Source organism: Xyrauchen texanus, chromosome 18, assembly GCF_025860055.1.
Source record: "Xyrauchen texanus isolate HMW12.3.18 chromosome 18, RBS_HiC_50CHRs, whole genome shotgun sequence".
Classification (NCBI taxonomy): domain Eukaryota; kingdom Metazoa; phylum Chordata; class Actinopteri; order Cypriniformes; family Catostomidae; genus Xyrauchen; species Xyrauchen texanus.
The window spans coordinates 23,070,349-23,086,908 of record NC_068293.1 but is presented as its reverse complement, the minus strand read 5'-3'; the positions used below and the strand labels follow the sequence as shown (position 1 = coordinate 23,086,908).

General features: G+C 37.0%; 1 pseudogene; it reads left to right on the top strand.

Moving 5' to 3' along the window:
* Positions 1 to 299: 299 nt before the first annotated feature.
* Positions 300 to 16,560, top strand: part of LOC127658805 (dynein axonemal heavy chain 7-like) — a 66,465-nt pseudogene continuing 50,204 nt past the window's right edge.

The window sequence follows — 16,560 nt, the reverse complement described above, 5'->3', positions numbered from 1 at the left end:
AGCACTGATAGGTTATGACTTTCAGGTTCGGTTGAAACCTCAGCATGCGGGGACCAAAGTTGGAGGGATTTCAGCAGGATCCTATAAGCATCATGGAAGTGTTCAGCCAAAGAGGATCCGCGAGCAGTTCCGCAGTGATCTTGTCAGCATTATTATGTGGGTTTAATTTGCATAAAGAAGATTTGTTGATGACAAACACACTTGCATTAAACTTTTTCTTATACATTATACTGTTTGGGTGGTCTAAAGCATTGCTATCTTGATAGCCAAAGACAATTGAAAGAGTTATTTTAATAACTATGACAATAATTTTTTGCTGTTTACTCTGTTTGTTGAAACAAGATATATCTTTTTGTCATTTTTAAATAATTTGTGCCCTCACAACTAGTTGACTTTTTATGGATAAAGAAAATTATTTGAAGTGTTCAGAGCCTATGAGCATCCTAGGTTTGCCCTAAGGTTGGTGCTAGATAAACATATTATCAGATTTGAGCCTGATTTTACAGACTTTGAAGTCACACTGCTAAATGTCTATGACATGATGCTGAAATCATTAGTCTGGCTCCTCGTGTGAACATGAAGCTGTTGAAATGGGTAAACATCAATTTTTTATTTTATTTATGATACATCTAGCCCATAGTGTGTTTGATAGCTGAAGTACTAAAGAGGTCATGTTATTAGTAATGCAACTTTAATTAATCTTTAGAGAAAAAAAGTGTTCAATGCACTTTGAAGACACACTGTAACTTTCAAAACTAAAAAAAAATCCTCCCCAGTTCAAAAAGGCTGTTTATTGAAGGTTTCTGATGTCAGAAACCTAAACCGTTATCATATGGCCACCTACATTTACATATCAACGATAATTGAAGTATTCAGTGTTTAGAAGCTTGGCCCATTCAGTCATAGTGGAGTAATAATAAAGATGATGTAGGTTAGTTACTATTATTCCTAAACACTAGAAGAACTACAGTAACAAGGTAATAGTTTCCCTGTGTGCATTTCCTGGCCATCTGTAACACCCACATCTCTGCATATTCTTCAGAATTATCCCAGCATTAGAAACAAGCTATAGAAGTTTGTCTTTAACAAGTCTCCAGTTCTTTCTTTAACTTCATACAAACATTACCACTAGTTGGTAAATATCAGCTAAATCTGCCACTGTAACACAAAACCAAACACAAATGTCTTCCTTACCTGATGGCTATTACCATTTTTGTTTTATACCATATTTTGTATACATTTTATACTCTTCTATTTTTAGCCTGGCACAGAAACACATAGTACCCTGAAACCAGCTTCATCCAGCCAGAGATCCTGGAGGAGGAGCCGCAGAAGGTCAGACAGGTATTCCACACAGAAAGTGTCAGACCTTTGGAGCATATCCGTCTCTATGATAAGTATGCCCCATGGTGCCCCATGGAGGATGTGACCCAGTTACTGCTGGAGCAGCACTACTTCCAGGAGCTCAAGATGGAAGTGACCTGCTACCGACAGTTGGTTGATTCCCTATTCCTGTTACCAGAATCCACATGAAAAAACACAACTGCACTGCAGTGAGAGTGGATATCACATTGGCTGATTTAACAGACCACAGCTGCATCCGAAAAGAAAGGTAGCTGTCTTATTGCCTTGCTGCCCTATCAGTCATTGACTCCAAATCACTCTAAACAGGTGTCATTCGTTTGTGCTCGATTTGTGCTGGCTTGTGCCATCAAAAGAAACTCTCTAACTGTTTCCCTTTCTTAGATATAACAATACAAATTTTGGGAGCAGTGACGTCATGTGGTCTGCGTTAGTTACCTGTCTTGTTGAGCTTGCGGTGTCCATTATTTGCTTTATTTTTTCTTTTGATATGGCCATTTTGTTTTTGACAGTGACTAGCAAGCTCCAAATTCAACACCAGGTATGTATTTGTGTCTCAGATGGTTGTTTATATAGCTGTTTGTGGAATTTGCTGAACAAGAAAACCTAATGCTCCACCATAATATAATTATCATTCATTCGTAAGCCCTCACAAATTCTGCCTGTGTTTATAGATTGTCAGAAACCATCGAGGCCTGGTTTGGGAGATGGTATTAAATTATTATTACTTTTAGGGTTTTTGTATTTGTATTTTAAAGATGTACACAGTTCTCTGATACGAGAACAGCTCTTGTGTATCACGATGTTTGTGAGCACGTTAGAACATAATGCTACTTTTATTTTTGTTCGTAGCTGAATACGTTTTTGATCTTGTTTAAGACCATAATGTTTAGGATTTTATTCAAAACAATGAGTAGCATATTTTTACCACAGGAAATGTGTATAATTTATACTACTGCGTTAACCGATTGCTCATTTTATCTTCTTGTTACTTCTTGTTTTATACCCGATATAGTTAATTTTTGACATTTTCTATGTGAATTGTGCACCGATTTTGTACCGATATGATACCGAAATTGACAACCCTTATATATAACAATCTCTTATATACAGTGTGTATATATATATATATATATATATATATATATATATATAATCACTTTTGACCAAAGTGACTTACAAAAGAGGAATACATAATAAGCGAATAATCTTAAGGATACAGTGGTACAAAAAGTGCTGTATTACAAAGTTTCACTAGCATCACAATAGTAGTATTCAAAACATTACTGGTTAAGCGCTCATGGAAAAGAGCCAGCGTCAGCTTCATGGATGGAGTTGGGAAGGTCATTCCACCAATGTGGTACGATGAAACCGAAAGTCTGGGAAAGTGTTTTGGTGACTCGTTGTGTTGGTACCACAATGTGCTGTTCCTTAGCCGACCGCAGGCTTCTGGTGGGAACGTAGCTCTGCAGAATTGATTTTAGGAATGCTGGAGCAGACCCAGTGACTGTTCTGTATGCCAGCATCAGAGCCTTGAATTGAATAGGTGCATCAACCAGCAGCCAGTGAAGAGAGAGTGGTGTAACATGCGCTCTCTTTAGTTCAATAAAGACCAGACGTGCTGTTGCATTCTGGATCATATGCAGGAGTATAATTGCACATGCAGGGAGGCCTGCAATGAGAGTGTTACAGTAGTCAAGTCTAGTTATGACAAGTGACTGAACAAGAAGTTGTGTGGCATATTCAGAGAGGAAGATTCTTATCTTCCTGATATGGTAGAGTGTAAATCTACATGATCATGCTGTCTTTAAGATGTGGTCTGTGAAATTTAGTTGGTTATCAATGGTTACCCCTAGATTTCTGACCATTTTGGAAGGCGTTACTGTATTGAACCAAGCTGCACAGTGATGTTGTGTTCAACAGCAGGTCTGGCTGGAAAGACAAGGAGCTCAGTCTTGTCTGGGTTAAGTTGGAGATGGTGTTCCTTTATCCAGGTCAAGATGTCTGCCAAACAGTCACCATGGTGTTGTTGGGCTGGAAAGACCAGTAGAGCTGTGTGTCATTGGTGTAGCAGTGGTAAGAAAAACTGCATGCCTGAATGATGGGTCCCAGTTATGTTGTGTATATAGAGAAGAGAAGTGGCCCAAGCACTGATCCCTGAGGTACAGTTGAAGTCAGAAGTTTACATACACCTTTGCCAAATACATCTACATTTCAATTTGATTTATCTTGTCCTAGAAACAAAACTTCATAAGATATTTAGGTTTTTCAGAGAATGTATTTTTAAAATTTTGTGAGTTTTTATAATCAAAACAAGTGAAAAAAATCGACCAGTGCTGAAGAAGTAATTCAAAGTATTTAGAATATGTTACTGACCTTGAGTAATCTAATGTAATGTTACAAATAAAATTTTAAAGCATGTATTCTGTAAACTGTAGTGAAATACCTTTCAAAAGTAACACTCCCAACCCTGGGAGTGGGAAAAAATTGTTTTAATGACTTCAACCTAAGTGTATGTAAACTTCTGACTTCAATTGTACCCCAGTAAGTAGCTGATGCAACTTGGACACCTTACCTCTCCATACATTGAAGGACCTAAATACTGTATGTATGTATATTTAAAGTAAAGCAGTAACTCAAACATATCCACCAGTAAAACAGAAATCAAATTATTCTCATCTATGACAGAAGCCAATATTTGTAATAATGTGTGTGTTTAATCATAGTTGAGGTGTGAGTTGTGGAAGATATTAGTGCAATGCAAAGAAATTTGGGACATCTCTGAGCTCAGCAAGTAACTGAAAAAAGCCCAGACCCTCAATTCAAAACTGGACTTGCGGTTATGGACAAGGTACTGTACTGTTTTCAAAAATATTTTGATTGTATTTCACCATTGGGATATTTACCTTTATAGATGAACAATCAATTACAACCATTACATTTTATGCCCTTTGAAAGGAAGATAATATTAATGGGATAGTTCACCCAAAAATGAAAATTCAGTAATTGTTTACTCACAAAGTGTTGATATAACCCAATATGACTTTCTTTCTTTTTCTTAACACAAAGGGAGAAATTGTGAAAAAAAATTTAATCAGTGATGTCACACAATGGCAGTTTATGGTGAGCACCTCTTCAAATTTCAAAAGGATGCAAAAATATAATTCTGGAGTCTAATAAATTATTCCATGAGACTCATGATTGTTAGTAAAACAATCAATAAGGTTTGGTGAGAAACAAATCGAAATCAAATATATTATTTAGTGAAACCGACCATTGTTCTCCTGAGACCAGTAGTTCATGCAGCTCGCTGGCGAAATGGAGCGTTGAATTGGAAACGTGTTTTGTTTGTCTAAAAACAGGTCTGCCTTTGCGTTACTAAATGTTTTTAGCTGGAGTACTCAGTCAAACTTAGGCTGCATCCAAAAACGTGATCAGTTTACGGCTTAACCGACAGTGTTTATGAATGAATGGAACTCTTAAGGGAGCTGGTCTCGGGAAAGTTTGAAGACCCTTATTTTCGTCCCACCTCTGTATACAGCCTCCGAAGTCAGCATTTTCCAGTTTTTGAACGCAGCCATAGACAGAGAAGGTTGAAGGCAACTACAGGTTAACAACACGTTAACACATGCTAATCAGAGTTTTCTTTTCCTAACTAGCCGTGATGAGCGACGGTACATTTTATTGTTCACTTGATTTCTATTTTCGTCATTGCACCGGGTAACCCCACCCGCTGTGAATTGGCACCAGTCCAAAAGCGTTCTCATAACAGTATATTGAAGCCAGCATATCAAGAGATAGCTCTGTTTGATTGAATACTCCAGTTAAAAAAACATAGGCTAAGGCTGTGCATATAAATACATCTATTCTTGGACTACACACTCTTCAGACATGTTTTGTAAGTTTGGTTCTCTGATTTGTGTGCAACTGTGTTCTGTTCTTTAGTATCACTGTGGCGAACCTGTTTTTAGATAAATAATATTAATTTTCGCTTGAACGCCCCATTTCGCCAGCGGGCTGCATGAACTACTGGTCTTGTGCGGTCTTATTAATGTGTGAGGAGAGTGAAGGTTGGTCAACAGTTTTACTAAGTAATACATTCGATTTCAGTTTGTTTCCACCAAACTTTATCGTATGCTTTCATAAAAAGCTTGAGTCTCATGTAATTATTTATTAGAATTCTGAATGATACTTTTGCATCCTTTTGAAGCTTGAAGAGGTGGTCACAAAACTGCCATTGTGTGACATCACTGAGCATTTTTTTCTCAATTTTCATTTTTGGGTGAACTATCCTTTAATTTGAGCTGTTCCATAACTCCTGAGAGTTTGTAGAAGGAATTGTTTTCACAATTATAAAATATATTTTTATCCTTACACCCCCTCTCATGTGTAATTTCAGGGTTATGTTCAAAGCCAGTCTTAGTGCAAATATCTAAACATACTTGACACGATTTCACACAATCTACAGTGCAGATAAAATAGATGTTTACTGCATTTGTCAATTGGGTTTTAGAATGGCACTAAGAATGACAGCTCTTATCAATGCACTGATCAAACTCTTACACTTTCTTATTCATCAGATCAGGGGCTTCAACCAGGAGGAGGAGGCCTTTGCCTGGCCTGTCTCTCAGTACCCTCAGCGCAAAACAAGACCGCCTGCTCCAATACTTCAGATCCAGCATGGACAGTGGGTGGTGAATGGGCCGCTCACAGCTGTCAGCCCTGATAAAGTGGAAGCTGATGTGGGTAACTCCATCCGGTCCCTGTACAAGCTTGAGAAATCTTCCGGGACTCACCCAAAGCTCTTCGCATCACAACCTGTGTGATAGCCGAAGTGGAAGCCTTTAAGGAGCACATTCCTCTCATGCAGGTGGTGTTCAGAGATATAATTTTTTTATTGAAAGAGTTAACTGTCCTTTCATGTCAGCATACATCTGTGCACATTCTGTATAAGCTTGAAAGAAACAAATTGAAGTCTTTATAGAAATGGTTTAATTAACTGAAATGTTTCCCTTTGTGTCTTTTTTGTGCCATTTTTGTATGCTAGATTTTTAGAAATGTTCTCACCCTCATGTTGTTCCAAACTCTAAACTGTATGGCTTTTTTACTTCACAAAAGGAGATGTTAGGCAGTATGGAAGTCTCAGTCTCTATTCACTTAATTGCATCTTTTTTCCATACAATGAAAGTGAATGGGGACTGAGGCTGTCTCCTTGAGGCAAACATCTCCTATTGTGTTCAAAAGAAGAAAAAAGGCTTATAGGTTTTGAACAATATAAGGGTGAGTAAATGATGACAGGACTTAACATATTTATGTGAACTATCCCTTTAACTCATAAGTAGGCCCTCACTGAATCGGCAGACTGTATTCACATTTTGTGGACTTATTGTGGGATAAATAAAAAATCTGTTTGAATTTATTTAAATATAAACTTTTCAGTCTACATATTATGATCAGAATTTCATTTATAATGAAAAACATCAAATTCGATGCAAAATTTAAATTTCACAAGTGGCTTCACACTTTTGGAACCCACTATATCTCCAGTATAAAATGTTGCCCATCAGCATGAGCAATAGGACCTCATAAGTGTATTGGATAAACATTCAATACTTACACATATGGTAGATTGGCCAGAAATGCATTGCACATTTATGTCTACTACAAGTATGACCCTCAGGTTTCACATGCAAATATAGAGGAAGCAGTTATTAATAATCTGTCTAATATACACCAATTTACTGTGAATATGTCTGTATGAATGTATCTCAGAGACTGGGAGGGTAAGCTGCTTTTGCTGCAGAAATTTTGGATGAGTGGTTGAAGGTTCAGGGCACCTGGCTCATTCTTGAACCCATTTTCAGTTCCCCAGACATCATGGCCCAGATGCCCGAGGAGGGACGTCGCTTTACTGCCCACCTGGAGAGCCCAACATGTGCAACTTTTAATCATAAAACATAATTAAATATCTGTATCTGTGAGAGCACTAGGCTCTGTTAATGCCAGAATAAAATGCACACAGGAATGTTTAGCCAAACTGAAGGTTTTGTGACACTTTCTGCCTGTCAAAAAATGTGCATGTTCACTGGGCAGCCCATATTTGGGCAACAGAAAGCTGAGCGTGTCACTTTGACAACTGTAAGTTTGTTGTGTGAGACTGATATTTTACTACTGTTGCTTTTAACATCAAATGTCAAAGTATCTGTACAAAGTAAGTGTAACTGTTTGGGTTTTCTGACATCAAATTGCATGTTCACTTTTTTGAGATGCTCTATCTCTGAGTGCAGCAATTTCCAATATATGTGCAGTTTTAAGATATTGTGTTCATATTTCTTTCTTTCATGACACGTCTTTAGAGATGTTTATGTGAAACAATAGAGTGTTCATGATAAACGAGACAGCGCTATCATACCGGCACCCGAATACATTCACTCAACTAGAGACTTTAGCATTTAATTCACAACCCCTGTCTCAGTGCTCTGAGAGGCATCAATATCTGTTGTCCCCTTCTAAGCATAAAAAGTCAACCAGCCGTACCACCAAATAGGAATTATGGATTTTGCGAGTGTGTAGATAATGAGGTCGCCAAACAGCACGGCACACTGCTTCCTCTCTCAAGGTTTGAGAAAATGTGTGTCTGTACCTTTGACAAATCCTCTTTTAGGGGAGTCGAAGCAACTTTTATTGCAGCCACTGACCCTGTAGAGACTAGTTGTTGGCAGTCAACAAAAACTGACTGAAATGGTAACTTTTGTTATATGTAAACTAAGTCATAACCACAAAGACAAATACAGATTTTTTTCTGAATGTTTAGCTGTGTTCAACTATGCACAGGAAACATCTAAAGCAATTCAGTTAAATGTTGCTTGACACAATCAAGGCACAATAAGACTGCAATATCAGAATTTCCACTAGGTGTCTCTCTTTATCTATGGACATGGCTGCCTGCCTCTTCCAAATTGCATTTATTCTTTTCTAATGTGTTTCTTGCTTTCCCCATTTGACATAAATGGAGATAAACATTCTGTAATCGAATTCAAAGTTCGGGTTTACTTGAGGATGTTTTCTTTTTGAATAATTCCTACACCTCTCCATGATTTCCGTCCCATATTATAAGCCATAAGTGGCTGCTCGCTGAAATGCAAACATATTATTTCAGCTGGAAGGCAGGTGCTCTTGCCTGTTGCTGCTTTACAGGGAGGCTGGTTTGATGAGCAGCAGTGCATAAAGAAATACTAGAAAGAGATGCTTATAATAACAGCAGTATGTAGAGGAAACATTGGCGTAGATGCAGTTCTGAGCCCAGTTTTTCTTTGCTTTATAAAATAGTAGGGGGGCTGAACACATATGAAGCTGTTCTGAGACCTGAGGCGTTTCTTTACAATGCTAAATGAAATAGCACATTCATGAGGAAAACATGATCAGTAAGTGTGAATATCAGAATGTGTTGAGTAGCCCATCTGCATATTTCTACACCCTGTGAAAGGAAGCGGAGGATTTTCAAAATCTCAATCTAGCACATTCCGTTACTCATCCTTTCGCACCAATTCAACGTGACTGAGAGAGAATAATTAAAACAGTAATTCACATAAAACTTCCTCTCTCTCTTTCATTACAGCTATCCAATGGCATCGTTTTATATTTTTAAAAGGTTATCTTGAGGAGGCTGTGGTTATTAACAACCCCTCATTACTGCCAGTCTCTGTCAGAAAACTCAGGTCTTTATGTCATTCAAAAGTGATCGTTAAACTTCAATCTCCTCGTAAGCGCTTCAAGTCTAGTCACCGTAGGTAATAGAAAATCAATAGCAATCTGAAAAGGGGAAAAAGCAATTATTATCTCTTTACAGGTGAACAGCATCTGTGAGGGGTGGAATAGGAGGGGGTGGGGTATCCAGTTGTTTCCTTTTTATCTAATGAAGGACATGGCCTTCAGACAAACTTTGGAGGAACGTTTGAAAATCAGAAACTGAGAGATTAGTTTTCCTTGTAATAAATACCTTATAAATTAGCTCTTTTGTTGAAGCATTAAATTATGATGACTACTCACACTTTTGCTGGTTTGCTCTAGCCCTCTTTTCATCCCTAGATTTATTTGAACTCAGAGGGCAACAAATTAAAAGGAGTACTATGGTATCTCATTACCCAATATTTTAAAGTTAAGAAAGGCTTGTTGAGCTTCTCTACTGCTTCTGAATTTGAAAACATCGCACACACTCCGGAGGCTTCATTTAGGGCTCATTCTAATATGCAAAGCTATGGTTACATGTGCTGAACTATACAACTGTTAGTGGGGCTTGCTTGGGCCAGTATCACTATTAATATAGCTCATATTTAGGGTTATGTGTTTAAACAAATTTCTAACTCTAGTATTACGTTTCAGAGCATTACTAGCATTATCATCCCACACTTTTGGTGCTATATAAATTAATGTTACCTCAAAGCGTTCAATTTGTTAAGGAGAGGTGTGCATTAATTGTCTAAGCGATTAGAATTATGATTATCTACTGACAGACAATAATATAGATTTTTTTTTTTTAATTCCATAGACTTAATTTAAATGATGGACTCAATCGATAGGGACCAGAGTTTCATTGAGACTCAGGGATGGGCTCTTTTTTGCCTGATCAAGTAAGCAATCATCCACACAATGCTCATAGTGGTGAGTTTTGGATGGGCAAACACCACAATCACATTTTCTTCAGTTAACCAATATTATCTAGTTAACCCACTGTATATTGTCCATCTGAATTTTACAAGACATTGAAGTTAAAAGGTAACTGTGCAAAAGATAAAAAATATTCCATCGTCATACTAATTTGAACACTTCTGCATTATGTTATATTGTGTTCCTCTTTTAGGACAAGCATGTCCTGGCAGCGATAGCCATTGATAAAAGACAAGATGAAAAACAACAATGATTTGCTGGAACTCATTCTGAAAGGACTGAACGAATACTTGGAGAAGAAAAGACTCTATTTCCCCAGCTTATTTTCTTGTCCAATGATGAGCTGTTAGAGATCCTCCATGAGACTAAAGATCCAACCAGGTACTGTGAAGCTGTGGAAAGTATTCGTGCTGTATTTGAAATCATTTCACCGGTCAGGATTTATGTGGGCTTTGTTCAGGCAGTCTTGAAGTGTGGTGTGAGTTAATCTCACATTTTTTTTCACAATCTTTCCTCTCCACTTTTGTTCTTTCCATGTGCTCAAAAGGAAATTGATGTAGTAGAGACATTTCTAGAAACAATATGATTTACAGACTTCAGACTTCAAAACTGATATTGAATGATTCTATTTTCAGTATTCTTGCTGTTTGGGATTTTCTTACAGGCAGTTGATCGATTGCTTCATAATTCATCAAGGCTGGATGACTGTATAAGAAGTACGATATATCTGTCTTTTCTTGATCAATTATTAAAAAAACCATAAGGTGACGCAAGTTTGGGTCAACTTTTGAGATGTTGCTTCTTTTTCTAAATTTTCAGGAAGAACAGAGAGTGCAGCCCTCAAGTGGTGAACGATATAAAGATATGTTACCATAGCTGCAAGTCACACTACTGAAATATACAGTCGCTTGGATATGTTCTTGGATATGTTGTTATTTTCATTTAACTACACTGATGTGAAATGACTGATGTTTATTTTAGATTTTAGTGTTTATTGGTTATCAATAGCTACAAACTCTTTTATAAGTACCATGGTTTCAGAGGTTTAAGTACACCTGAGAATGTCCTCCTTGATGTAGCATGTACTGTAGGCTAGATATAATTCACTATAACATGAAATAAGAAACTTTTACTGTAGCTTTAATCTCAAGTCTTTAAGATTTATTAATATATCTTATGTTCTTACATGGCCTAGTTTGACATGTATCCCTAGTGTTATTGTTGATGACACATAGTGTAAATATAAAATGTCAATTGAAAAGAGGCTACAGCCATGAACCCCACCTGAAGAAGGGTTTTGAGGGTATTTCTAGTGTGGTGTTCACTGACGTCTTGGATATCACTCATATGAAGAGCAGTGATGGAGAGGTGGTAGAGATGCTCAATACTTCTAAAATTCTTTTCTACTTCTAAAACTCATGTGCAGGTGGAGAAATGGCTCTTGGAGCTGGAAAGTGGCATACTCCACTCCATACACAAGGTACAGAAATATGTAACCTCTTCCTGAGTCATTGGACTCCTGAAAAGCAGAATGGAACCATTAGTTGAATTCAGTTTAGTCTCGATTCTACTTGGCAGCGTTCATTTGAAAAACTGCTGTTCTGTTGATAAATCTTTGACACAGGTAAATGCTTGTCCATACAATGACAGATTGCTGTTTTTGAGAGAGGCAATGATACAATGACTTACAGGACCTCTAAAAAGTATTCACCATCACACCCTTTTTGGACTTTTTTATATTTTTGGAAGCACTTGAAAACAGGGCAATGGATTTAATTGAATTTATGCTACATATAACCACAACATTTTCATAATTGTTTTCTAAATATAAATTATAAAAAAATGCATAATGAATGCACATACACACATCCATATATGTTCTCCATGACATACTTACTTCATTGGATGTCAAATCAAATAGAATAAATATCTGAAAAGTATTTCCCTTGTAACCTTAAGTTGTAACATTTTCACAAAAATACCATAAACAATGAAAAGTCAGTGTAGATTAATACTTTTGTATCAGCACTATGTGTCTTACCATGTCTTTGCCATGCTTGAAAATGTAAAAGAATGTTAAATAAAAGAATGTTTCTTGGCTGTCAGGTGATGGGAGAGGCATTTGAAGCATATCCCAAAGACCCGAGGATCAACTGGGTCATGACCTGGCTGGGTCACACAGGACTCTGTGTCTCACAGGTTTACTGGACAAAGGACATTCATGAAGCCATTGAAAAGAGACCAAAGGTCTGTGTCATACATAACAATGCAATATTTGTCAAATTCTCCCAAATATCTGTGTATAATGAACACTTAACAGTGTATTTGATTGTTGTCCCAGGCAAAATACTTTCTAAATACAGTAGATGCAGTAGTTTCTCTCCATTCACATAATAAAATAATCTCAACTCAAATACATTTTTCATGTTCATATATTAATTTATTTTGTAAGTAGGCATGTAATAAGCGGGATGAGGTCATTATCACAAAATAAACCCCTTGAGTGGTTTATAAACCCTTTCTGGGTTTATTTTTGCAATAGTGGCCGTCTCACTGTACATGATCCCTTACATAATATCCCCTTATATGACTGAATGATTTCTTCACTCTGCATCAGGCTCTGCTGGCCTATCTGGAGAAGAACAATACTCAGATAGATGACATTGTGGCCCCGGTGCATGGGAAGCTGTATAAACATAACCGAGTGACACAGGGAGTACTGGTAGTGCTTGACGTGAGGAAACAATGGCAGTGAATGGGAAAACACCAGAGAAACGATATCAATAAAACAATTGGTCCATGCCAAGTCCCAGGACAAGTTCATACAGGTCTAAAAACAGCACAAATATTGCCAAACTGAACTTTCACAGACATTTAAAGATACTTTATCCACAATTCATCTCCATATGCAGGCGAGTTTGATGTGTGACCGGGCGAGTAAACGTGCCTTCCAGTACATCACTGTAAACATCTCTCATTCAAAGGTTACAATTGTTTTTGTGTTGTTTTCTGGTCCGATTTAGTCACAGATTTAAAAAAACATCTGTGATGATCCCATCTGAATTAATGTAAGAGCTTCTTTTAACTCCTGAGGAAGGCTTTTGTCACACCCCACAGCACAGCAGATTGAAGGTATATGGAATTTTGGTCACAAACATGTTGGCACAGTCACACAGTGATTTCACATGAAACAGATAAATAGAGTTCAACAGTGCCCCATCCACTTATTCAGGATCTTGGTTCCAGAATTATTTTTCCAAAAAAAATTGTCCATAGACTTTTAAAAAAATCCATCATAAAGAGTTCTAAGCCATGAACCCAACCAACCAGCTCCAAAGTGAATCACAACATCACAAAATTTGTTTTGAGGCAAAAAACATTTGAAAAATACCCTGTCTATGTAGGAAGACCAGCTTCAGACAAAAATTATTAATGCAGGCTTGGCTAATGGCTATGAGTGTCTTGAAAACGACCCCACGACCGGTCATCGCTCCACTCACTGATCGCTGCTATAGGTTAGAACATATAACATAATGTTCAGTCCTTTCATTACATTATCTGTTTAGCTGCATTATTTCAACCTGTCTTCTTTACCTGAACTCTGTTTGGAGCTCTAAATTTACATTTGGGTGGAGCCCCAGAGGGCCTGCAGGTACCAGAAAGAATGAAACCACCAAAGATCTGGCCAAAGACATATCTAAGCAGTGTGTGGTCTTCAGCTGTTCTGATGGCCTGGACGACATTGCACGGGGCAAATTCTTTAAGGCAAGTTTTACATAGTCAACAGTTGTGATGTATGTCACAAACATTGTTTTGTAAGTTTCAGTTACATTCCAACACTATTCTGTAGTTTGCAGCAAAAGATTTTAGATAAAAATAATGTATAATTATATAATAGTATTTGGCATTATCTTAGTGGAAAAGACTGATGTAGGATGATGGCAAAGTAAATACAGTAACACACATGAGGTCAAGTACCATATGTCTTTAAAACACGCTCAAACAGTCCATCACTGGTTATTATATTGACTCAGATTCAGTTAGCCAGAAAAGGGTCAAAAGTCCATGATGACTTTCTTGTCTTTAAGATGATAGACCTTACAAAATATTACTAATTAAATTGAACCTTTTCTAAATCCAACGTTAGGGGAAAATATCTAGTATATTAGTAGAGGCATGTCAATGCTCCTTTTAGTTTGGTGTGCTAGCAAAGAGTGCATTGTTTTTGGCAGCCTCAGTACTATCAGGGGACTACAGCTGTATCTTAATCAAAGAGCTTTGAATTGCACAGGCTTTACATTTTAATGTCATCTTGCTCACCCCTTGTCCGTTATCTTGCAGCACAGAGTATTCAGATTACATTTGCTGTAAGTGCACAAGCTTTTTGGTCTTTTCCTGGGCTTGTTATCATCTGGTGCCTGGGCCTGCTTTGACGAGTTCAACTTTATTGATCTGGAAGTACTTTCAGTGGTGGCTCAGCAAATTTTAACCATCCAGAGAGGTGTGCGTGTGCACATTCTTAGGTATAGTCAACTGTGATTTCAATGCATTTTAAGGTTCAATAAATGGAGCTACAGTACAAAAAATCTCTTTCCAATCATCCAGTACATATCAAACTTAATAGACACCTACTGTACATTAGAACTTAATAAATTGAGCGTTAATCTATATGACTTTCTACGGTGAGAAACAAAGGGAGATATTTTGCAGAATATTAGCCTCAGTCACTATTGACATTCGTTGTATGCAATAAAGATTCAATGAAATTGAAATGTGATTTAGGCTAACATTCTTTCTAACATCTCCTAACATGTCATGCTGTTATGGAACAACAAAAGGGTGAAACGATGCCAGAATTTTCATTTTCAATTCTTTCAACTATCCCTTTAAATTGCATATATGTATTTAGTATAAGGAGATTTCATAAGTGTGGAATTGGCTGCATAGATGTATTTTCCTCTAAAGGTATTTCTGCCCATGCTGAGATGAAGCAGTTTGAGGGAACAGAGCTGAAACTGAACCCTACCTGTGCTGTATTTATCACCATGAACCCTGGCTATGCAGGGCATTCTGAAATACCTGACAACCTGAAAGCATGGAGAAAACCTATTACATTCAGAAATGTGCAGTTGCATATGATTTATAATTTGACCATGTCATTTTCAAGCATTCACACTATTTTTGTTTTTGCCCAGCAAAATAGTGTATCAAGCCCTTGAGGTCTTATTTGTTTGATGGCTTTAAAGTCACTAAGTGCCAAGTATTAAAGCAGTATCAATAACATCAAAAACATTTAAGTCACCCAGCAGTACTAGCCACACTCAGAATAACATGACAAGTATTTGTATCACTTTACATTGGTGTTACTGTGACAGTGTAACTTAAGTACTGAGTATTAACAATTATAAGGTATAGGTAGTTTATATGCATATTGTATCCATTAATTATTATAAATAATTATTCTTATCATGATTAATTGGTTTCAATCTGTTTTACGTACGTATTTTATTGTAGCTTACTACATAGTAGTTTACTACAGTATCTATAGTATTTCTATATTTATGTATCCATTATTTCTTACTTTCTGTCACTGTTCACCGTCACAATTTTTTGTACTGTCTTTTTTTAAACATTGTTATAGTAGATTGTTCATTGCGCCCGTTCTATGATTGTGATGGTTTTGTAATTGTCTGCTGCAGGCTCTATTCTGAACAGTAACCATGATGGTGCCAGACTTTGCTCTGATAGCTGAAATTGTGCTGTACTCCTGTGGATTTGTCAGAGCACGACCTCTCTCAGTGAAGATTGTAGCTACGTGTAGGCTGTGCTCTGAGCAACTCTTCTCAGCACAACTATGATTATAGCATGAGGGCTCACAAATCTGTTCTCACTGCTGCTGGGAACCTGAAGGTAGGTTCTGTATCCCCTTATCTACACCTAATGTTGTGTTATTGTTGTTTGACACATGATTTTTTTTTTGTGGGTAACCTGACAAAAAAATTTTAAATTAATAAATATATATATATATATATCCGTTCAAATAATAGTACCCTAAAATATTTAGTACAGGAGCTAAAATATATTTATTTAATTGATTAAAATCGCAGGAACCCTACACAGTCTGAAAACAAAGTTTCATGAGTTTATGATATGAACTCCCAAGTCCCAAACACACATTTTTCAGTCAATGAATTTGTATCACAAAACCACACTAGAAATAGTTTCTGCAAAGTACTGTATATTTCTTTGATACTTGGACAAATATCTGTGAACTTGATCTTAATGTATGTTCAAATTGTATTTATTTGATTGTAAAATGTCTTGTGATTGCCATTGCATTTCATGGCCTTTTTTTTTTTTTAAATAATTTTAAGTCTTTCATTTTCTGATCTAACATCTCATTTCATTTAGTATATGTTTTGGCTCAGGCTGCTTCTGCTAAGCCACCATTCCTGTGTGTCCTAAAAAACTTTTTAAAGCAATTCTGAAGGACTACCAACTGCAATTGGCTCAGTTCCTCTTCGCCTGCCA